The 23,723-nt window shown below is 45.6% G+C and overlaps 1 protein-coding gene across 4 annotated transcripts in view; it reads right to left on the reverse strand.

The window, feature by feature from the left end:
• The window catches only part of WDFY4 (WDFY family member 4), a 613,830-nt gene that overhangs the window by 556,629 nt on the left and 33,478 nt on the right, over window positions 1-23,723 (reverse strand). The window lies entirely within an intron of this gene.

A 23,723-nucleotide genomic window follows, 5' to 3' on the forward strand; every position in this document is an offset into this window, starting at 1 on the left:
AGGGATGAGGCATTCCCTTCAGAGCATATATCTACTCTGAAGCCTGGCATGCAGTATTATATTTTTTATTATTTCTAATTTCTCCATCTACCATGTTCCTTCCCTGCCAATCGCCAGGTCACAACATCTAAGAATACTGCCCCCTCAGGAATTGGGGAGAAGTGGTCACCACAGGGGGAGACTCTGTTTGAAATAGAGAACAATCCCTGAAAATTGAGAATGCCTTAAAACTTTACTGTATAGCATACCCAGCCCTAGCTGACCTTAAAGCTGAGGTATCCAAGCTGGGTTTTCCAGGCGGTGCGTGGGGCCAGCATGTGGATTGGGGCCATTGGCAGCATTTGGATCTTCTCTCCACGACGGCTCGCTTGTGCGGTGAGAGCCCGTACACATGCGAGATGTGTGCAGGCACCCGGCAGTTGAGAGGGTGCATCTGGGTGCAGCAGGTTGAGCCCATGCGGCTGCGGGGTCATGCCGTGTTCACTGGTTGCCACCGGGCTGTTGACAACATCCACGGGTGAGCGAGTGGTGCAGTGCTGGCCCTGAGCTTTCCTGTCGGTGGGCCGCTCACTCGTGGTGACTCGACGGCAGGGCGGCGGATAGGGGCTTCTGACTCATCTTGGGCGGCAGGACCTGCGGTGTAACGCTATTTGTGCCTGCTTGGGGGGGCGGCCGTGAATGTGCAGGGTGCGCGGGAGTTTGGGAGCAGGAGTGAGCGAGATCATGGAGAGCCTTCAACAGTGGTTGTCTCCCCTCCCAGCAGCTCTTGTACTTTCCAGCACAGTGATTCACTTCAGCAACTTCCTCTATCCTCAGAGGCGGCAAAGGACCCAAGGCTGCCTAAGTGAATCGCTGCTGCCGGCAAGTATTGAGAGCTGGAGGGAGGGAAGGGGAGGAAGCCACTTTTGGAGGCTGGGAAGCTGCTGGATAAAGGGAGAGCTGCTATTGGACCTGGAGGGAGGTAGCAGAAGAGCTGCTACTGGATCTGGAGGGAGGTAGCAGGAGAGATGCTGCTGGGAGGGGAGGAGGGAAAGAGATGGGAAGAGAGTTACTGTTGGATGGGGGAGGAGGGAAGGAATAAGGAAAAAAGGAAGGAAACAGCTAGCAGGGAGATGAGAGGAGGGGAAGGGGTCAGAGTGGAATGGAGAGATCAGATGAGGGAAAGGGAGACAGAGGAATGAGAAAGTAGAGAGAGATTGATGTTGGAAAGGGGGTCAGCAGAGAAATGAGAGAGGGAAAAAGATGCTAGATAAAAATGAAGAGAGCAGTGAAGCTGGAATGAATCATGTAAAAAGGAGAGAGGGGGCACAGGTTGGATGGAAAGGGGAGAGGGGCATAGAAAGAAGGCAGATACCATATGGAAGGGGAAAAGGACAGACAGTGGATCGAAGGGGCAGATGCTGGATTGAAGAGAAAGGACAGACGCTGGAAGGAAGAGAGTGAAAAGAAAATGAAAGCAGAAATCAGAGACAACAAAAGGTAGAAAAAAATAATTTTATTTCTATTTTGTCATTAGAATATATCAAATTTGAAATAAATATCCTGCTAGAGACATAACTGGGGACTGCAAAGCCCAGGCAGTGCTTCTTTAGCTTCCAGCTGGCTTAGGGCTCTTTCTGACCAGGGGGCAGTTGTCCTAGTTGCACTCCCCTAACACTATACCTCACTCGAGCAGGAGGGATCTGCCCTGCCCTGCTGACTTTGCGAGCCTGCTCTTCTCCAGCCCATCCAAGGGCTGCTAAAGGCCGGCGTGTCCCGGCCTCTCTCTAGCCCACTGCGGGCCGCCGAATAACTTTTTCCGCTCCAGCGACTCCAAGGCAGAGGAAGGAGGAAGCTTCCTCCATCTTGTCCCTCCTTCCTCCGCCCGACGCCACTCGAGCAGGAGGGATCTGCCCTGCCCTGCTGACTTTGTGAGCCTGCTCTTCTCCAGCCCACCCGAGGGCTTATCCAACCCGGATTCTGCCCGTTGTCAAAGTTTACCACTGTTTACATTCCTGTTTCTGTACCATATTTTACTATTGTGTTTGCTCCTGTTTAGATGCCAAACTCTACTCTGTCTCTGCTTAGTTCAGCACCAAACTGTATTTTCTGCCAAAGGTTTTTACCAGTCTCTCACTTTTCAGTTGCCCCGCTCCCCCCAGCACATCCTGGGCTTCATACATACCTTAACTGTACAATCTCCCTTGTTACCCATTTACTGCCCCTAGTCTCTCCGTTCTAGGCACCATATGGAAAGCGCTTAGCCGCTAATTGTCATCACCGACATAGCCCCCCCTTAGACCTACCCCTAAAAAAAAAAAAAAAAAAGCTATCCTCCCTACTCTTGGCCCTGCAATTAGCCAGTCTAATTTAAGTTCCCCTGCTCCTTCCTCAACTAACTCTATTTCCCCCCTGCTGCAGACTCTCACACACCAACCACCCTGTCCTAATCCCGCCATGAACCCATCCTTCTGGATCCTTCTCCTCCTACTCTGCTCACCTATCTATCCTTCCCTCTGTCTGAAACCTCCCTCCCCCGACCTACTCGATCCCGCTAACACCAATAACATCTGCCCTGGACTCAGAATCCCCACACTGATACGTACCAGAAATCCCCCTCCCAAGAAAAACCCCCGAAAAATCAACCAAGATTCTCTAAAGCCCCTGCCCCCTACCAATCTTCCCAACACTGCCTCGGACTCTCTCACCCCAGTCCTGACACTTTATTGCAATGCCAGATCTGCGTGCAATAAGACCCAAATCTTGAAAGACCTTCTAGACGAGCTTGACCCTGGATTCCTGTGCATCACAGAATCATGGATCGCCAAAGACGATCTATTCACACAAAACAAACTCCTCCCCCATGGTTACCAAGGCCTCTTCTCCCCCAGACCCAATCAAAAAGGAGGTGGTCTGGCACTCCTCTACAAATCTTTCTTTGACGTCCAGCTCCTTGAGACGGGCACCCATGCTTCTCTAGAATATTTGCTTGCCTCAGTCAATGACGAACTCCGCACCCACCCATTGGGCATCCTGTTACTGTACCGCCCACCCACCCCTTGGACCAAATCCTCCCATCTCGTCTTTGAGACAATAACAAATGCCTTCCTCAAATTTCAAAGACTTCTGATCGTTGGTGATATCAATCTCCACCTTGACGACACCAACAACAATGACACGTCCGAATTCAACAACTTCCTTACCTCTCTAGGCTTCCCCTCACCCACCCCATCCCCAACCCATGAAAAAGGGCACACTCTAGACTTCACCACTTTCCTTGATCTTACCGCCTTCAAAACTTCAACCGACGATACTCGCTGGGAACAAGTCCCTTGGTCTGACCACTTCTTAGGGACTACCTGTCTCCCCATCTTCATGTCACATCTTGACTCCCCACCCCACTCCTCTCATTCCATAACCTTCCGCAAAAAAACCTCGAGCAACCTATTCTGGTCCAAATTCCTCAACCAACTCTCCTCCAACCCTAGACCTACAGACCCCGAATCCCATTGGCGCAACTGGACCACCCTCTCCGAGTCCACCTACTACTCCCTTGCTCCACTATCCACTAAAACCATCTCCTACCCCCGAAAGGCCCCCTGGTACTTACCTCTTCACAGAGAATTGAAACAGAAATGTCGCGCTTTGGAGCGCAAATGGAAAAAATCTAAATCCCCATCTGATAGACAGACCTGGAGGGTCAATATTAAACTTTACAATTCAACATTAAAAAAAAGCCAGGAAGAACTTCTTCGGAGACAAGATCTCTAGATCCAACAACCAGATCAGTGCGCTGTTCAACATCTGGCGCTCCCTAACTACAAAAAAAGACTCATCTTTGCTCCCACCATCTCTATCAGCCGATACCCTTGAAAATTTCTTTAATGAAAAGGTCACCACCCTAAGATGCTCCTTCCCTCCCACAGTCTCCTTCAATTCCCTGACCTCTATTGACCTCAACCCTATCTTACCTGTATCTACCCCCATTCCTGCCGACAGATCCTGGACCGCCTTCGAGCCTGTCTCTGAACCGCAAGTCTCCAAACTCTGCCTCAAACTAAAAACTTGTAAGTGCACTTTGGATCCTTTCCCCTCCTATCTATTCGAGAATATCCCTACACAGGCCATCGCTTCCCTCACCGAACTTATAAACTTTGCCCTAACATCGGGCCTTTTCTCCCCCGACATGGGACACATTTCATTGTCCCCCCTACTGAAAAAGGCCGACCTTGATCCCTCCATTCCATCAAATTACCGTCCTATAGCAAATATCCCTCTTCTAACCAAGTTATTAGAATCCATCATATCCACCCAACTCTCATCCTACCTAGAAAGATTCTCTATTCTCCTACCCCACCAATTCAGCTTCAGGCCCAACTTCAGCACCGAATCCCTCTTGGCCTCACTAATCTCTAAGGTGCAACAACTACATTCTCGCAACAAATTTGCTGTTCTCCTTCAATTCGACCTCTCCGCAGCCTTTGATGTCGTCCACCACGACATCCTAATCTTCCAACTCTCCGAAATAAGCATAAGCTCCACAGTCCTAGATTGGTTCTCGAAATTCCTACGCTTCCGCTCCTACACCGTTAACACAAACGGTACCTCATCCCCCCCCCCCTGGAAGCCGAAATGTGGAGTCCCGCAAGGCTCACCCCTCTCCCCTATCCTTTTCAACATCTACATGTCCTCTCTGAAACTCCTTCATCCATCCCCCCTTGAAACTCTCTACTCCTACGCTGATGACATCCTCATCCTCCTCGAGACCGATTCGAACCTTTCTAACCTTGTTGAGAACATATCCACATGTATAACAAACCTCCAATCCTGGGCACAATCTGTACAAATGAAACTGAATGAGTCCAAAACAAAACTTCTATGACTCGGCCCAATTGTAGATCATTTACCCACCTCCATCCCACTACCTTCCGGCCCCACTCTTCAGCTTGAGTTTTCAAGCAAAGTCCTAGGCATCGTCATAGACTCCTCTCTCTCCTTCAATGATCACCTCAACTCCCTGGTAAAAAAAATGCTTCTTTAGCCTCCATATGTTGAGGAAAGTAAGATCCTGCTTTCACCATTCTCATTTCGCCGTCCTCGTTCAATCCACCATCCTCTCTAGACTGGACTACTGCAACTCCATCTATATAAGCCTAACTAAGAAAAACCTCCATAGACTTTAGCTAATTCAAAACACCGCGGCCAAGCTTATTTTTGCAAAAGGCAAGTTCGATCACGTCTCTCCACTCCTCTCCAAGCTTCACTGGCTCCCAGTATACTCCAGAGTCCTCTATAAAAGTGCCTGCATAGCCTTCAAGATTCTACATGGCGTCCTTCCTCCTGTTATCCCATTCTTTTGGAATTCCTCAAACCCACACTCCACTAGACCTTCCCAAAAACTGAAACTATCTTTCCCCTCTATAAAAGGTATATCCCGCGCATGAAAACTTGGAATATCCCTCCCCTTTAGAACCACAGAACTCTGGAACAACTTCTCATTCCCGCTCAGAAATTCTAGCTCCTTCCAATCCTTCCGCAAACACTTGAAAACTTGGCTCTTCTCAAAAATCTAATCACCTCCCGTTCTCTAATACCCTGTCCCTCTCTATCTTCTCAGTCCTTCTCCTATATCCCTTCATTGTAGTTCCTTTCCTCCAAACTTCTGTAAACCATGCCGAGCTCTGCGGTTGCGGAGATGGCGCGGTATACAAACCTAAGGTTTAGTTTAGTTTAGTTTACCTTCATGTGTGACTGCAATATTCTGTTAGTATGATATTTCTGTGTAGCATTCTATAATAATTTGGCTTGTTCAGTTTTCCTGCTAGTACAGGGGATATATGTGAAGGGGAGGGGAGACAGGTGTTTTGTTGATTCTTGCTCTGTATATTTGTATTTATAAAATGACAATTGTACAGAACATTATTTTTTTTTTTACTTTAATAAAATATGTTCAATATAAAATCATAACTGAGGCTTGAGTGGATGGGATCAGATGGTTTGCGGGGATCAAGCTCACGGAGACAGGGCGGAAATGGGATTTTTTTATTTCAGTCTTAGTAGTTTGCCGGTCCACAAAATAATTATTTTATTTCCGCCAGTCCACAGGTGTAAAAAAGGTTGAAGAACACTGTTCTACAGAACTCAGGAACCTGCTTTTCCCTAGTGATTGAAAACATCAAAATTGATGCCCCCCTCCCACCCTTAGCATCAATGAAGTTGACATCTGCTCAGTTTAGGGAACAGTGCAAATCAGGAAGCCCAAAATCTTGGAACTCATAAAAAAAAGAGAAGATATAGAATATATTGCTTAAGATTTTAACCGTGGAAATTTGCAAACTTGTTTATAATTAAGGGAAAATCCAGTAGTTATTTTTTCCTAACATAGACAACTTTTCTGTGTGGGTCCTAGACCAAAGGACCTGCTGGCCCCTCCCCACCAATAAACTCTTAATTGTCTGTAGAACTGGCATGTCTCTTTTAATGGACTTCACATATCTCTAGCAAACACATTGGAAGGATATTGCTCTACCAGCAACAGATGTTTCCTCTCTTCCTGTGCTTTAGATCTTTCTAGTGACCTTCCTTTTTTTTTGTAAATAATTTTTATTGATAAAGCAGCCTACAGCAATACAGGAATCCAGTAGCGATCCATAAGCAAGAGGTCCAGGACAATACAGCATGCCCAGGAAGGCGTCAAACAGAAACCACCAGTACGCAAAAGGACCATGGCTTGCTCTCCCGTGAGAGAATCCATCTTCTCTTTTGTTTTTTCACTGCTGGGAGGCCATTGTTCCTTGCATTCGGGCTCTGTTGTTGTACTTTCTTCTGGGATTGTACTTGTTTGCCCTTGAATCTCTGTTCCTTTTGCTTACTGGTGACCTTCCTAAGCATTAACCTTTCTTAGTCTAGACTCTGTTAGCTGGAGCACGAAGAAAAGACCTGTACAGTACTTACCAGCTAATGCTTGACTCTACCTGCAGAGCTTCGTCAGGAAAGCATGCCTTTCCCCCTGCTGCTGTGTGAACTACAGCTCACCTGGAAACAGACAAAAGCTTGCCTTTGCTTTTAATTTAAATGTTGAACTTTGCTTTTGATAGAAGTTCTCTTTTTTGCAGTCAGGAAAGAGAAACAAGGGGCTTTTTTTTTTTCTAGCATTAAACTTCCTGTCTGAGTTTCAAGGGTAGAACTTAATCCTGATAACACAGGGGAATTTACAAGTGAGAGGGAGGAGACAGAGAGGGAGTCTGCTTTATTTGCTAGTTACATATGAGGAAAAGCTGAACCTACTCACGCTTATTACTTCTGCATTTTGATTCTGGAAAGAAGCACATTATGTTCTTTTCTGTTGATTTAGCCTGAGTCTACTCTTGCTTATATTTATAAATGCATCATATAACGAATCAGATCAGGTTGAAGATGAGCTAATAGTTGATCATGTTTGCTTCAGAAATAAATTTATTTCATAGGTCCAAGGAAATCACCAGAGCCTCAGACTTGTGTGTCCAAACTTACAAGCAAGTTATCCTCCACAATCTCAGGTTTTTATATGTTTATTTAATTTTCCTTCTGTGACTCTTCTGTGAACCACACTTCCGTGTGGGAGACAGAACAGGTGCACAGATTTTTCTCTGGAATTAACCCAGTCACTGCCATGACATGACTTCAGGCTAAGGCACTCCTGGTTTCCCATCATTGTCCATAAGAAATTATGGTCCTACTTGTCAGAGCCATAAGTTCAGGATTGCTCCTTATGAAATGGAATCACTTGAAATTGAAAAGCTTGAGTACCTGAATAAATTCATGTAAACCGTTTTGAGCTCCCTTGGGAGAACGGTATAGAAAATTGAATGAATAAATAAATAACTTTAGGATCCCAAATCCCTCAGACCACACTCGTCTCCTCCAAAACACTTTCACTCTCTGTATTCATTTTCTTCCCAGCTCTCATCTTCTTCTCTCTTGCTCTTTCTCTCATACCCTAACAAGCTTTCAGTAATTCTTTATAGTCTCTTTCTTCTCTTCTCCCCACCTAATCTCTGTCTCCTTCTAACACCCCCCTCTCCCAAGTTTATTCCTATCTTCTTCTCACTCTTCTCCTTTCATTCCTATCTCTCCCATGGTTTCTTCTACATCATGGGTGTCAAAGTCCCTCCTCGATGGCTACAATCCAATCTGGTTTTCAGGATTTCCACAGTGAATATGCACGAGATCTATGTGCATGCACTGCTTTCATTGTATGCTAATAGATCTCATGCATATTCATTGGGGAAATCCTGAAAACCCGACTGGATTGCGGCCCTCAAAGAGGGACTTTGACACCCCTGTTCTACATGGACAAGAGTGAAAAAAAAAGTCCAGAGAATGAAAATGAAAAGAAACTATGGAGGATGGTGTTCTTGATGCTTATTTCTTGATGTATTACACAGAAAATCAGTCATAATCCACATATGCTCCAGTGAGACAGGACCCACCACGGTCTGTGTTTTGGGGGACTTGCCTTTTTCAACGGTCCAGATTTGTGTACCTCTACTACAGGACCAATGTGGATACAATAGAACAGTGTCTCGCAAACTTTCCAGCCGGAGGCACACTAAATTCAGTGCCCCGGCTGGAAGGCACCCGGCAGTGCGCAGACATTGAAGCAATGACATCATGCATATGCGTGACATCATTGCATCGAGGTTCACAGATGCACAGAGGCCCATCTGGCCGTGAACCGTTTCAGTGGAGGAATCCAGGAGGTGCAGGAAGAGGAGGAGAGACCCCAGCCAGGAGGAGAGTCATCTGCGCCGGCTAACTTCCTACAGGACATGCCGCTCACCACGAGAGGCAAGTCCTGTAGGCAGGCAGCCAGCGTGGACGACTCTCCGCCTCGCCAGTGTGTTGCGGCACACCTGAAATCTCAGGAGGCACACAGTTTGCGATACACTACAATAGAAGGTATAATGCCACTCCTCCGGAGACCAGAGTTGGGTCCTGTCTCACCAGAGCACTTGTGGATTATGACTTTGATTTTCTGTGTAATATATCAAGAAATAAGCATCAAGAACATCGTCCTCCATCGTTTCTTTTCATTTTTATTCTTCTTCTACATGGGCCCACTATTGCCCATCATCACCCCCTTCCCACCATGAGTCCAGCATCTTTCTTCTTTCCCACAGCAAGAGGAGCAGCCGTGTAAGCCCTGCGGCAGGAGAAGAGATAGCACTGAGCTCCTTTCCTGGACCAGGGCAGCATTCAGAAGTTGTTAAACTCTCTAGTTCTTAAGACAAAATTAGCATATTAGAAGTGAAGTGTTTACTAAATGCCACCTGCTGATATTACCCCAAGAAATGAGATCAACTCATATTAGAAAAATACATCATGATTTGCACTGTTCTTCCAACAACCAGGTTTACAATGTCCTTTTTTCCACTGCTGCCTTTCAGATCTACCACCATATGCACTACTCGGAATGGAGGAGGGTCACGAGTGGTGTTCCACAGGGCTCGGTGCTCGGGCCGCTGCTATTTAATATATTCATAAATGATCTAGAAACAGGGATGAAGTGTGAGATAATAAAATTTGCGGACGACACCAAACTATTTAGTGGAGCTCGGACTAAAGAGGACTGCGAAGAATTGAAAAGGGACTTGAGCAAACTAGGAGAATGGGCAACGAGATGGCAGATGAAGTTCAACGTTGAGAAATGTAAAGTATTGCATCTGGGAAGCAGAAACCCGAGGTACAACTATACAATGGGAGGGATGTTAGTGAACGAGAGTACCCAAGAAAGGGACTTGGGGGTAATGGTGGACATGACAATAAAGCCAACGGCACAGTGCGCAGCGGCCGCTAAGAGAGCAAATAGAATGCTAGGTATAATCAAGAAGGGTATTACAACCAGGACGAAAGAAATTATCCTGCCGCTGTATCGGGCGATGGTGCGCCCGCATCTGGAATACTGCATCCAATATTGGTCGCCGTACCTTAAGAAGGATATGGCGTTACTCGAGAGGGTTCAGAGGAGAGCGACACATCTGATAAAAGGGATGGAAAACCTTTCATACGCTGAGAGATTGGAGAAACTGGGTCTCTTTTCCCTGGAGAAGAGGAGACTTAGAGGGGATATGATAGAGACTTATAAGATCATGAGGGGCATAGAGAGAATAGAGAGGGACAAATTATTCAATCTTTCAAAAAAATATAAGAACAAGAGGGCATTCGGAAAAACTGAAAGGGGACAGATTCAAAACAAATGCTAGGAAGTTCTTCTTTATCCAGCGTGTTTTGGACAACTGGAATGCACTTCCAGAGGACATAATAGGGCAGAGTACGGTATTGGAGTTTAAGAAAGGATTGGACAATTTCCTGCTGGAAAGGGGGATAGAAGGGTATAAATAGAGGATTACTGCACAGATCCTGGACCTTTGGGGCCGCCGCGTGAGCGGGCTGCTGGGCACGATGGACCTCAGGTCTGACACAGCAGAGGCATTGCTTATGTTCTTATGTTCTCATCCTCCTTGATTCAGCTCTAAACAGAAGTCAGTCTATGATTCTCTTTACTTCAGCTTCTTCACTCTCCTTGAAAATCACCTCTTGCATCTGGCACCAGCATCTAAAGACACCTCCTCCCCCTCCTCTTTGTTAAAAAAAAAAAAAAAAAGAACCAGTCTCCAACTTCCATAAGTTCACTTGCTGAGAAGTCTTTATTTTGTTCTCCCTGTACAGTTACACTAAGTCTTTACTATCCACCAATCAACAATCATTTGGTCCTATAGAGCTCTAGGGCAGACAAGTCTCGTCCCGTCCCCCCTTTTTTGTCCCTTGTATAGGGCAATCAGGGTTCCTTTCTCCCTTCCCAGGTTTCTCAGCAATGTTCACAGTTCAATTTCTCTATGTAAATAAGATGCAAATAGGTCTCAAATTTACAGTTCACTTGCTGGGTATTCATGTCTTGCTCCAAGCATTCAGGGAATTGTAATAATAGAAATCTTAAATGAGTTATTTCCCCCCCCCCCCCGCCATATTCCTCGTGCTCTTCCCTGACAAGGTACAACCACCTGCTGCAGGGTCTTAAGCCAGTTGCCTTAACTGTACAAATGGGCCATGAAACTAACCTCAAACCCAAGCATTTAATCTATTATAAGCCTGAGTTCTGTTAAATATCTTCTGGGTTTGTCTTCCCAGCCTGCTCTGTAAAGGAACATATACCCTACCACAGAAATATATCTCTTTCAGTATGTGACCAGTAAGAAGAGTGGCATCAACAGCTTAAGAACTTCACAGTATTAGTAGTATATAAGAATTGAATTAAATTAAATTAAGGTATGTTTTAGTGACTATGTATCCTGAAGATGTGATTCCTAATTAGACTAACACCTGCCATACTTCTTATACCAGTGCATAGTGAAGAGTGGATTCTGAGAACAGAAAATACACTCAATAAATGTAACATAGATTCACCTTGATCAAGTTTCAAGTTTATTAAAAAATTTGATTAATCGCTTAATCCATATTCTAAGCGATGTACATGTTATTAAAATTACAATAAGAAAGGGAGTAATACATTAAAATAAGACTGAACACATTATTGACAGAAAAAATACAAAACGAAACAAAACATGATACAAGAGGAAAAGCGTGGGTAAAAGTTACAATATATTTTAAAGATAGAAAAACGAGTAAGGAGAATACATGAGGAAGGGAAAAAGCTGAATATTTCAATAAAAGATTAGAGGTAAAAGAATTGTTATTAATTGTTATTAATTGATCAATCAATGAAAGCAAAATAGAGAACCCAAAGGAGGGTAAAACAGTTAAGAGTATCCAGATACAACTGGACAGTCTGGGTAGACCAAAGTTTCCTTAACTGTAAAATATCAGCTGTTTCAACATATAGTAATCCAAAGTGCTGCTTGCAGATCTGCAGGAGGTTGGAAATTCTATCATCCAATAAAACCAAAATAGTTTCAAGTTCTTCAGTGCTTCTAGTTATCCACTAGATGGCAGCAGATGTTCTGTTTTTTTAACAATCGGCCAGTCTTTATAGTCCTAAAACTGGCCGTTTATTTAAAATAGTTAAATGGACTTGACACCAAATATATCTCTTTCAAACTTTGTCTGAAGTAAATCAGAATCCTTGATGATCCTAATACAAATCTGCATAGAAAAACAGGTTAACAAAATAAAAATGTGTGTCACACTGAAAGGACTTTTACAAAGTTTTCTCCTAATAAACGTTTTCCCCTTTCATGGTAGATCAAACAAGGACTTTACCCTAAGATTGGGGTGGAAGCAGATGCAGGAAATTAAGATATAATGTGATTGATATAAAAGAGAATCAAATTGAATAGAAATATTTTCTTTATAACGAAGGGGTGCTGAAAAGTTTTCATCCCAACCACAAAGAGAATGAAGTGGAAATGATTCAATCAATGATCTGAAACAATATCAAAATAAAACACTGCACTGGCAGAGCTGGGGTTTGAACCAGCTCCAGCCTGGGACACTAGGGATTACAAGGCGGGTGCTCCAACTGCTGAGCAACGATAGGGGTCCCTATAGAGGTAGTAGTTTGAACCGGCCCCAGCCTGGGACCCTGGGGACTACAGGGCGGGCACTCTGACTACTGAGCCACGACAGTTGTCCCTGTAGAGGTAGTAGTTTCAACAGACTTTATCATTGTCGAGGCTCGGAGGTGAGTGGGGGGGGGGTTTTCTACCTCATAATAAGAAAGCATCGCATTGCTGAAGCTCGGAGGTGATTGTTTTTTTTTCCCCTCATAATATGAAAGCATCCGAGGCTCGGAATCGATTACCCCCTCCCCATTAATAAACAACTTGTGGTCCAAAATTTTGAGTGTGTAAGGAGATTCAGGGAAGGTTGTGATTTTCATACTTAGACACTTGAGAAGATAATCAGTTGGTGGTGGGTTATGTAGAAATGAAATACATGAATACGAGATTGAATGGGACACTATACAACATCGATTAAGGCTCTTTAGAAAGGCTTAGGCTGCTTTTTACAAAACTGCGATAGCAGTTTCTAGCGCGGGGAGCTGCACTGAATGGCCTGTGCTGCTCCCAACACTCATAGGAACTCGAGCATCGGGAGCAGCGCGGGCCATTCAGCGCAGATCCCTCTTGCTAGAAACTGTTGTCACAATTTCATAAAAGAGGGGGTTAGTTTCTACTTTTATTTACCCTCACCCCCCTCTTTTATGAAGCCGCATTAGGGGTTTTTATTGCCGGCTGGGGCGGTAAAAGCTCCGACACTCATAGGAATTCTATGAGCCGCAGCCGGCAATAAAAAACCCTAATGTGGGTTCATAAAAAAGTGTGTGGGGGGGAGGGGGGAGTTTAGTGAAGTAAAACTAAGAATATATTATTCTCCACTGAAATTCACAGGATCAAGTTAATAATTTCCACTGACACCTCTAAATATTAGGTCATCTTTGTGAAAGCCGATAAGGTTTTCAATTCTAGGATACATTCAATAAGGCCACAAGCTAGGTACTCGTCTGTTAGTATCGTTACACCAGGACCTACTTGATGCTGGTATAGTAGCGAGAGTTGTGCCACTGGGTTTATGCTGTCAGAAAATATTACTGGAGTCCAGTACACCAAAAGAAAAAAAAAAATGGTCTGATTGAAGGACTTCTGTTTGCCCCTAATGCATGAATTGGTTTCCCTGTACGGCCTTTATGGCCTGACAAAGCCCATAATGACTCTGAAAATGCAGAGCTTTGACGTGAAGGGTTAGGATTCAGTGTTATGAGCAACGGACACAGAATGAAACATTATTCAATTTGCTAATGGAAGCGGAGTTTTTCTGTGAGGGGCTTTAAATAAATATGGTGACCCGTAGAAGGGTGGTTGTTAAGGGCAACAAACTGTAATTCATTACTGGCAGGAGCAAAAAGGCTGTCATTTAGTATGAAGACAAATGCTTATTTCAGATTCAGGACAGGAGCATTTTGGCCTAGTAAGAACTGATATACACTAATAGCTGATAGTTCATTATGGTGCATCTCAGTGTCATTCACAGAAAGACTCTATAAACAGCTTATCTGATTTAAAATAAAATAAAAGTTGACTTCAAGATAAAAGCTGGATTTCTGACCAAAGTTAAATTTTAAAAAATGATTAGTGTATTTTAAGTTTTGGGGTTTTTTTTGCTGATTTACATGAACAAGAAATATAGTCTAAAATAAACTACTGTAAGGTTGTGTTTCTGTGTTACTTCTATATTTCTGTGTTGATAACTATTAATTCAGGTACAATAAGCCCCAATCTATCTCAGGCTATGGAAAATAAAAGGGCCCTTTTATCAAGCTGCGCTAGAAAGTGGCCTGTGCTATTTTTAACACAAGGGTTTCCCACACACTGAGGCCACTTCTAGCGCAGCTGTAAAATTGGCTGCGCTTTCTTCCCCCCCCCCCCATTAATGGCTACATGCCCAATTAGCATATAGCCCAGGGGTGTCCAATGTCGGTCCTCGAGGGCCGCAGTCCAGTCGGATTTTCAGGATTTCCCCAATGAATATACATGAGGTCTATTTGAATGCACTGCTTTCATTGTATGCTAATAGATCTCATGCATATTCATTGGGGAAATCCTGAAAACCCGACGGGATTGCGGCCCTTGAGGACCGACATTGGACACCCCTGAATAGCCATTAGCGTATGAGCCCTTACCATCAACTATTTTGTAGCCTTAGGGGTTCCCATGCTAGTCTTGCGCTAATCAGTACGTGAGAATGCCCACGTGCTAAGCAATTAGAGCAGGGAACACACTCTGCCTCTGAACATACCCTTGTGCTAAAAAAATAAAATATAATTTTTTAACGCATGGGTAGCGCTTGCTAATCCTGGAACTACCGCGGAACACCTGAGTACAACCCACGATAGTGCCTTTTTAACTTGTTGTAAGCACGCGCTATTGCTTACCACATCTTAGTAAAAGGACACCAATTTAAGTGTCAGAATATTCAACCCTAGTTTTTCTAGGGCCTGAAATTCATCCTACAGTCATCAGCGATTTCTGTGGCCCTGATCACCTCAGGCAGAAGTTGACCTCAAGTAAAAGTTGACCCAATGTCAGGCCTAATTCAGACAATGGCATTTAATATATGGGTCTTACATGACTACCAGAAGTTATTTAAATGCTGGCTGATTTTCAGACAACGTGGCTAAAGTTAGGGTAGACTATTAGCTCTTTTATCTGATTATACTTAGGACAGCCTTTTTGCTTTGTTATCCAATTAAAAATCTAAATATGGCCACTAACCAGATTCTGGCTCTAATAACAGACTATAGACTTTTCCTCCAGGAACTTGTCCAAACCTTTCTTAAAACCAGTTATGCTACCAACTCTTGCCACAACCTCTGGCAATGCGTTCCAGAGCTTAACTATTCTCTGAGTGAAGAGCCCTAACCTCTTTAATCTTTCCTCATACATGAGGAGTTCCATCCCGGTCGCTCTTTGAACCTTTCTTAGCACCACTATATCTTTTTTGAGCTAAGGAGACCAGAATTGAACGCAATACTCCAGATGAGGTCACACCATGGAACAATACAGGGGCATTATAACATTCTTGGTCTTATTAACCATCCCTTTTTAAATAATTCCTAGCATCCTATAATTCTAGCAACCTAATAATTCCTAGCACCTGCCATCAGTATTGCATAAGAGGGTGCACTGACCTTACACTATTATTCTATAAAAGAATCTTGGTGCATAAACGCTATTACAGAATTTGTGCAAAGCACCGCATTGGGGTGTCTAGACTGAGTTGCCAATTTATAGAATGGCCCTTTAAGTGAATAGTGTTCAGATTTTTTGCCGCATTAGTAGGGCACCCAAATATTTGCCAAAATTGTGTGCATGAATGCATAGAATACCAGTACTAGTGTGGGTAAGTGCAGTGGCGTACCTAGGGTATGTGGCACCCGGGGCCCATCATTTTTTGACACCCCCCCCCCCCCCCCCCCATGTAAAAAAATTTTTTTTTTTTTTTTTTTTTGCAATAACCATGAAATGGAATAAATGGTCAGAATAGAAACAGGCAGTGAAAATTTTCTTTTATTGAACCTCATATATGTAACCATTATTCCAAACATAACATAACATAAATTATGTCTAAATTGTCATGACATTAGAAGTACATATGGAGTAGTTGCAGGTGATGCTTGGGACAGTTCTGATTGTGTTAGTTCGGTTTTATGTGTTTTTTGAATAGAAGGGTTTTTATTTCTTTTTGAAGGTTTTGCAGTCTGTGGTTGATATCAATTGGTTGTAGAGTTGGGGGTCGAGTGTTGCAGCTCGAATGGCTAGGAGGTTGTCGAACAGTTTTTTTCTTTTGACGTTTTTGGTTGGAGGGTGTGTGAATGGTGCACAAGTTCTCCTATGTCTGTTTGAAGTGGATTGAATTATTTAGCTGAAGAAATTAGTTACCCCCCATTCCACACACATTAATTCTCTTCCATTTTTGTTCCCATTATAAAAAACACTGATAAGTTCCCAGAAAAAAAATACATTAAAATAAGAAGTGAAAACAAAGGCCCCTACAGATGAGAACATAACATAAGAATAGCCTAACTGGGTCAGACCAATGGTCCATCATGCCCAGTAGCCCATTCTCATGGTAGCCAATCCAGGACACTAATACCTGGTCAAAACCCAAAGAGTAGCAACATTCCATGCTACCGATCCAGGGCAAGCAGACACTTCCCCCATGTCTTAATAACAGATTATGGACTTTTCCTCCAGGAATTTGTCCAAATCTTTCTTAAAACCAGCTACACTATCTGCTTTTACCATAACTTCTGGCCACTTCATTTTTAAGTTTAGATCTTTCCTTTCAAACAGAGACCTTGCTAGATGTCAAATACAGCACAAGGTAACTTCACATGGACTTAGCTGTGCAGGAAATGTGAATCTCCTCATACACCCACCATATAGTGCAAAAATGTGCAAAGGTCTGTTTTTTTCTTTCGATCACTACATAGCCTAATGCCACACAAGCAGCGCTGTTACAAACATATTCTGTAGGTCAATGCTAAGGATAACAAAGTTTCCTTCCTTGGACCAGAAGGAGATAAACCACTGGAAGAGATCCCAAAACAACACCCAAAGACCAACTCAGTGTGTGAATCAGTTGAGTGGAGTGGACTAACTGGGGGGTGGAAATGGGCCCGTAGTTTGCTCAGCAGAATTTCCCAGACCACCTCTTCCTCTCAACACATTGACACGCTGCCACCATCACCACTAGGAACACCTCACTGGGTAGGCCAGCTATGCTATAAACTTTATAAAACACATTATTATATTTTCTTATAAAGCACATATTTTAACTGACCTCTCTGACATCCTCAGCCTTTCCATTCACAAAAATAGAAGGAAGAAAAGTTCCCATTTCCTGCTGTCTCATGTCCCCGGCCTATACAATATTTTTTTTCTGCAGACCCTTCAAAAGTCTGACCAAATCCTCGTTTCACTTGCATTATAAAGTACTGAGGATGCCATCTCTCCCCAATCCCAGGTCCTAAAGTCTAAGACAGTAGCGCAAACTAATGCTGCCAGATACAGGAAAAAAAAAATTTTGATTCGATTCAGCCCTATTGAATTGGTTTTTCAATTCGATTTTCCTGCCCAGTTGGGTGATTTTTTTCAAAACTCCTGGTGGGTTTTATAGCTTTTTCACCCCCTTTGGCTTCTCCTAACCACACTGGCGCTGTGGTGTAAATAAAATAAAGAAACAAAAAGGACTTTTCCTCTTTCTGTTAAATCCTAGCTCACGTTTGCAGTCCAACACCAGCTCTGGCAGGATACACATTTCAAATCTGACATGTTATAATCACAAAACAGAAAATAAAATTAATTTTTCTACCTTTTGTTGTCTGGTTATATTTCAAATTTTGTTGGTCCAAGGCTCTGGTTTTCTTCTGATAACTTGCTTGCCAGGGTCTCCTTCTTTCTGCATGCTAACCATCCATCTGCCAACTCTGTCCTCCCTTTCCATTTCCCTTCCCTTCCCAGGAAGTCTGGTATCTTTCCTTTTTTTCATCTCCCTCCACAGATCCACCTTTTCTTAAATACCCTTTCATCCGGCATCTCTCCCTCCTTCCCCACCATCCCAGAGTCCACCATCTCTCCGTTTCTTTTCCTAATTACCCTCCTATCCAGTATCTCTATCCCTCCTCCACACCATCCCTTGTGTCCAATTTCTCTCCCTTTCTGTTCCTTCCCTCCCTAAATCCCATGGTCCATCATCTCTCTCCCTCTCCTCTATTTTCAGACCCATTATTTCTTCCCCCCCCCCAAAGTTTGGCATATGCATGTCTCTTTGAACACCCCCTTCCCTCTGTGTACTTCTAAATCATGGTCCCCCCCCCAAAGGCCTGTCCCCCCTTAAAGGTCTGCCTGTCCCACCTTGAAGGCCTGCACCCCCCTTGAAGGCCTGTCCCTTCCCCTTGTAGGCCTGTCCCCCCCTTGAAGGCCTGCCTGCCTGTCCCCCCCTTGAAGGTCTGCACCCCCCGAAGGCCTGTCCCCCACTTGAAGGCCTGTCCCACCCCCTTGTAGCTTCTCCCCCCCCCTTGTAGGCCTGTCCCCCCTTGAAGGCCTGCCTGCCTGCCTTTCCCCCCTTGAAGGCCTGTCCCCCCTTGAAGGCCTGCACCCCCTTGAAGGCCTGCACCACCCCCCTCGAAGGCCTGCACTCCCTTGAAGGTCTGCACCCCCCCCCGAAGGCCTGTCCCCCACTTGAAGGCTTGTACCACCCCCTTGTAGCTTCCCCCCCCCTTGTAGGCCTGTCCCCCCCTTGAAGGCCTGCCTGCCTGCCTTTCCCCCCCTTGAAGGCCTGCACCCCCTTGAAGGCCTGCACCCCCCCCGAAGGCCTGCACTCCCTTGAAGGTCTGCACCCCCCCGAAGGCCTGTCCCCCCCTTGAAGGCCTGTCCCACCCCCTTGTAGGCCTGTCCCCCCCTTGTAGGCCTGTCCCCCCTTTAAGGCCTGCCTGCCTACCTTTCCCCCCCTTGAAGGCCTGTCTCCCCCTTGAAGGCCTGCACCCCCCTTGAAGGCCTGCACCCCCCCTTGTAGGCCTGTCCCCCCCTTGAAGGCCTGCCTGCCTTTCCCCCCCTTGAAGGCCTGTCTCCCCCTTGAAGGCCTGCACCCCCCTTGAAGGCCTGCACCCCCCCTTGAAGGCCTGTCCCCCCCCCTTGTAGGCCTGTCCCCCCCTTGAAGGCCTGCCTGCCTTTCCCCCCTTGAAGGCCTGCACCCCCTTGAAGGTCTGCACCCCCCCCAAAGGCCTACACCCCCCCCCCGAAGGCCTGCACCCCCCTGAAGGCCTGCCTGCCCCCCTTGAAGGCCTGCACCCCCCCCCGAAGGCCTGTCCCCCCTTGAAGGCCTGCCTGCCTGCCTGTCACCCCCTCCCCCTTGAAAGCCTGCTTGCCTGCCCGCCCGCCCCACCCTGAAGGCCTGATGCCCCGACCCACCCCGAAGGACCGCTCGCCCCCCCTGGCCTCCCCGCACCACCTATGAACAGCCGCAGCAGGATCGCGAAGTCAGCGTCAGCGATCCCTGCGCCACGGTCCCGCCCCTCCTCTGACGTCAGAGGAGGGGCGGGATCGCGGCGCAGGAAGCAGCGCAGGGATGCTGACGCTGACTTCGTGATCCTGCTGCGGCTGTTCATAGGTGGTGCGGGGAGGCCAGGGGGGCGAGCGGTCCTTCGGGGTAGGTCGGGGCATCAGGCCTTCAGGGTGGGGCGGGATCGCGGCGCAGGAAGCAGCGCAGGGATGCTGACGCTGACTTCGCGATCCTGCTGCGGGCTGCTTCACAGATGGTGCAGGAAGGTCAGTGGGGCGAGCGGTCCTTCGGGGGTGGCGGGGGACTGAACGGCAAGGCCGGGAACACCCCCTTAGGGCTGGTACCCGGGGCGGCCCGCCCCCCCCGCCCCCCCCTAGGTACGCCACTGGGTAAGTGTACACTCATGCAATAAGTGGTACCAAAAGCAGCTAAGTGTTATTGTGTAAGGGCACATGTAAATGGCATATCATGCAAATGTAAAGGGGCATTCGCAAGACACAGCATGAGAAAGGCATGGGAGGTGCTACCATTTATGCACCCCATGTACAGAATACTATAACATGTATAATTTTTCTTGTTCAAAGACCTTCCTGACTGTTAGAAATCTTGTCTTTACATTGTTCTATTTTTGCAAATAATTAAACATATTGAACTGAAAAAAAAGAGAAATGAGTGCATTTAGGTTCCCAGATTTATGTCAGGTCTATGGTTGTTGCAGTAGTGTAGGGGTAGGCAATTCCAGTCCTCGAGAGCCACAGGCAGGTCAGGCTTTCAGGATATCCACAATGAATATGTATGAGATGGATTTGCATGCACTGTCTTCTTGAGATGCAAATCTATCTCATGCCTACCCCTGTAATAGAGGCACCTGGATTTTGGGAGGCTTGATACTGGATTGTGCAAGTGTTCTACAGTATAATGGAATCCAGGCATCCAGATGCTGTTTTAGAATAGACTCTCACCATGTGACATCGGGGCACCTCAAAGGATGCCCTCACTTAGAGAACTATTTCTATGTGGTTATGTGCTGATGAAATCTGAGGATCACCCAGTCAGCAGGAGATAATTGCTTATGATCTTCAGGTAACCAGTTATCACCTGCAAAATATTAGTCAGTTAGCCAATTTCTAACTGCTAGCTAGTGATTGATTGATTTATTTTTTAAATTTATAAGCCGCTTAAATCTAAGTAGTGTACATATTAAACATACATAATTGTGAAAACAAAAAAAAACCCCAACAACACGTAGTTAACAAAATACCAAAATATTTAAATTGGGACACATTCCGTTAGAGGCCAACAGAAAACTGGTAGGTAGAACCAAAACCAGAACTGAAAATGTTGTTACTGCACACACACACACACACCCCACCCTCAGGCAGGCCCTGCCAGGTCACTGCCACCTCTGCCTCCTTCCCTTCCCACCTCCAGGCCCTCCTTAAAAGCCATACTGGTCATGGCTTCTTTGGAGGCAGTAAAGAAACCCATTCCTTCTTGCCTGATGCCATTATTGGTTTAAAATGGCTGCCGAGACTGCAAAGAGTTTGCAAAGCTTCAATTAATTTAGAATGCCTTAAGCATCATTGATAAAGGATTGCAAGTATGGCTATACTGAATATTCATATTTGGGTTTGATTTGGCCTTGAATAGTGCCCCGAATACATTATTCAGATTTGATCAAAGAGTGATTTAAATCCTACTGAAATAAACATTTGATTTCTAATTTCACATTGCTTCTTTTATTATTTATTATGTTAAAGCTCAATTTCTATTATTCATATTTGGAATTCATATGCAACTGAATAATATTTTTCATTTCTATTTGGCCAAAGAGTAAAAAAAATGCTATTTAGTACAGTTCTAGTTGCAAATAGCACAATCACATCACATTATTCCTTCAAAAACTGCACTGGTTAATAGTACCTTGCAAGGACAAAACTTAAAATCTCTGATCTTCAAGGCCCTCCAACAAAATGAGATAAAGTACCTACTGTGACCCCCACCCTCAGGACAGCACTCCAGTGGCGTACCTAGCATTTGTGACACCCGGGGTCCATCATTTTTTGGCACATCTGTACGAAAAACATGATTTTTAGTAACAAGCCACACGTCACACATGAGTACCTAGGAAAAGGCAGCATCTTACATACTGCAGTGAGAAGTACAACAGCAATACACCCATTGTAAAACTAAACAAGCCAGACTAGTACAGATCAATCCTGCAGTCAATCCTAACAGAAAACCATGTCTTTCGAACACACAGAACACAAAAAACACCTTCGCCTAGTATGGAATGTCATCACAAACTAACCCCTCCCCCTTTTACAAAACTGTAGTGTGGATTTAGCCACGGTGGTAACAGCTCTGATGCTCATAGAATTCTGAGCATCAGAGCTACTACCACCATGGTTGGCGCTAAAAAACGCTCCACAGTTTTGTAAAAGGGGGGATAAAATAGAAATACATAGACAAAGGTTAAATTGAACCAGCAAGAAGCTGGACTCTGCATACAATGCAGCACCACAGAAACAGTGACACATGTCTCCTAAAGCAATAAATAAATAGAAAATTTTTGTTCTACCTTTGTCTTCTCTGGTTTCTGCTTTCCTCATCTTCTTGTTACTCTCTTCCTTCCATCCACTGTCTGCCATCTCTCTGCCCCTATATAGCATCTTCTCTCCTTCTATGCCCCTTCCAGAAACTGTATGCCTCCCCCTTCCATCTCTCCTTTCACCCCCATTGGTCTGGTATCTGTCTCCTCTCCTTCCCCCCTGTTCTGGCATCTCTCTCTCCGCTCCCTTCCTCCTGTTCTTTCCTGGTCTTCCTTCTCAATTTTATTTTCTGCCTCTGTCTAAATTCTTTTTTACTATTCAGTCCTCAATTTCCCTCTTTCACTGTGTCTACCTATAGCTTGCCACCTCTTTCCCTCACCCCTTCTAGTAACTAACTCTATCCTCTTACCTCAATCCTGCATGTGCCCTTTTTTTCTTTATTCTCCCCACTTCCTTCCATCATCTGCTCCCCCTTTCCCTCACACTTCCATTCAGCAGCTGTCCCTCCTCTCCCCCACACTTCCATTCAGTGTCTGCTTCCCTCTCTCTACCCCTTCCATCTACTGTTCACCCTCTATCTCACCCCTTCCATTCACTACCCTCTGTGCTTTTTCCATCCAGTGTCCACCCTCTCTCTCTCTCTTCCATATGCTATCTTCCCTCTTTCTATGCTCCTTCCATAAACTATCTACCCCGTGCCCCTTCTCTCCTTTGTACATGATTGATTTCAACTCTGTCACCTCTCCATTTTTCTCTCTCTGTCACCACCCCCTCCCCTATGCTCTGACATCTCCTCCTTCCTTTCCCCCTTCCTTTTCCCTTGATCTGGCATATTTTCCTCCTTCCCTCCATGCCCTGGCATCTCTTCTTCCCTCCAAGCCCTGGCATCTCCTTTCATTCCGTCCAGTTGGGTACAGCAACACTCTCCCCCATTCTCTCTCCCTCTGCTCCCTTTCCTCCTTCTGTCACCCAAGGCCTGGTGTCCTGAACTTCATCAGGCAGCAGCAGCATTCACAATTCAATACTGTTGCCCGCTTCAGGCCTTCCTCTCTGTCGGGTCCTGTCTTCATGAAAACAGGAAGTAGACAGGACCCGGCAGAGAGGAAGGCCTGAAGCTGGCAACAGCAGCGAATTATTAAAGCTGCTGCTGCCCGAAGAAGGTAATGGCGCCAGGCCTTGGAGCACCGAGGCAGACTGCTTCTCCCCCCTCCCAGCCGAACCCCCGCTGACCCTCCTATCTCTCCCCCCCAAATGAACCCTTCAGACCCTCCCAGCGAGAGCAGCAAACCTCCCTCCAGTAGCGTCGGCAACCGCAGCGCTAAACAGGCTGCTTCGCGGCTTTTTCCTGCCGGTGAAGCGTCACTGATGACGTCATCAGTGACGCTTCACTGGCAGGAGAAAGCTGCGAAGCAGCCTGTTTAGCGCTGCGGCCGCCGACGCTACTGGAGGGAGGTTTGCTGCTCTCGCTGGGAGGGTCAGAAGGGTTTACTCGCTGGTCACCTTAAGTAAGGAAGGAGGAAGCGTGATGGGGACCGGGCCGGCTGTGCACCCTCCCTAAGGCTGCACCCGGGGCGGACCGCCCTCCCCCCCCTTGGTACACCACTGCAGTACTCGTTTTAAACAGTATAGAAA

This window comes from Geotrypetes seraphini, chromosome 4, assembly GCF_902459505.1.
Source record: "Geotrypetes seraphini chromosome 4, aGeoSer1.1, whole genome shotgun sequence".
Classification (NCBI taxonomy): Eukaryota; Metazoa; Chordata; class Amphibia; order Gymnophiona; family Dermophiidae; genus Geotrypetes; species Geotrypetes seraphini.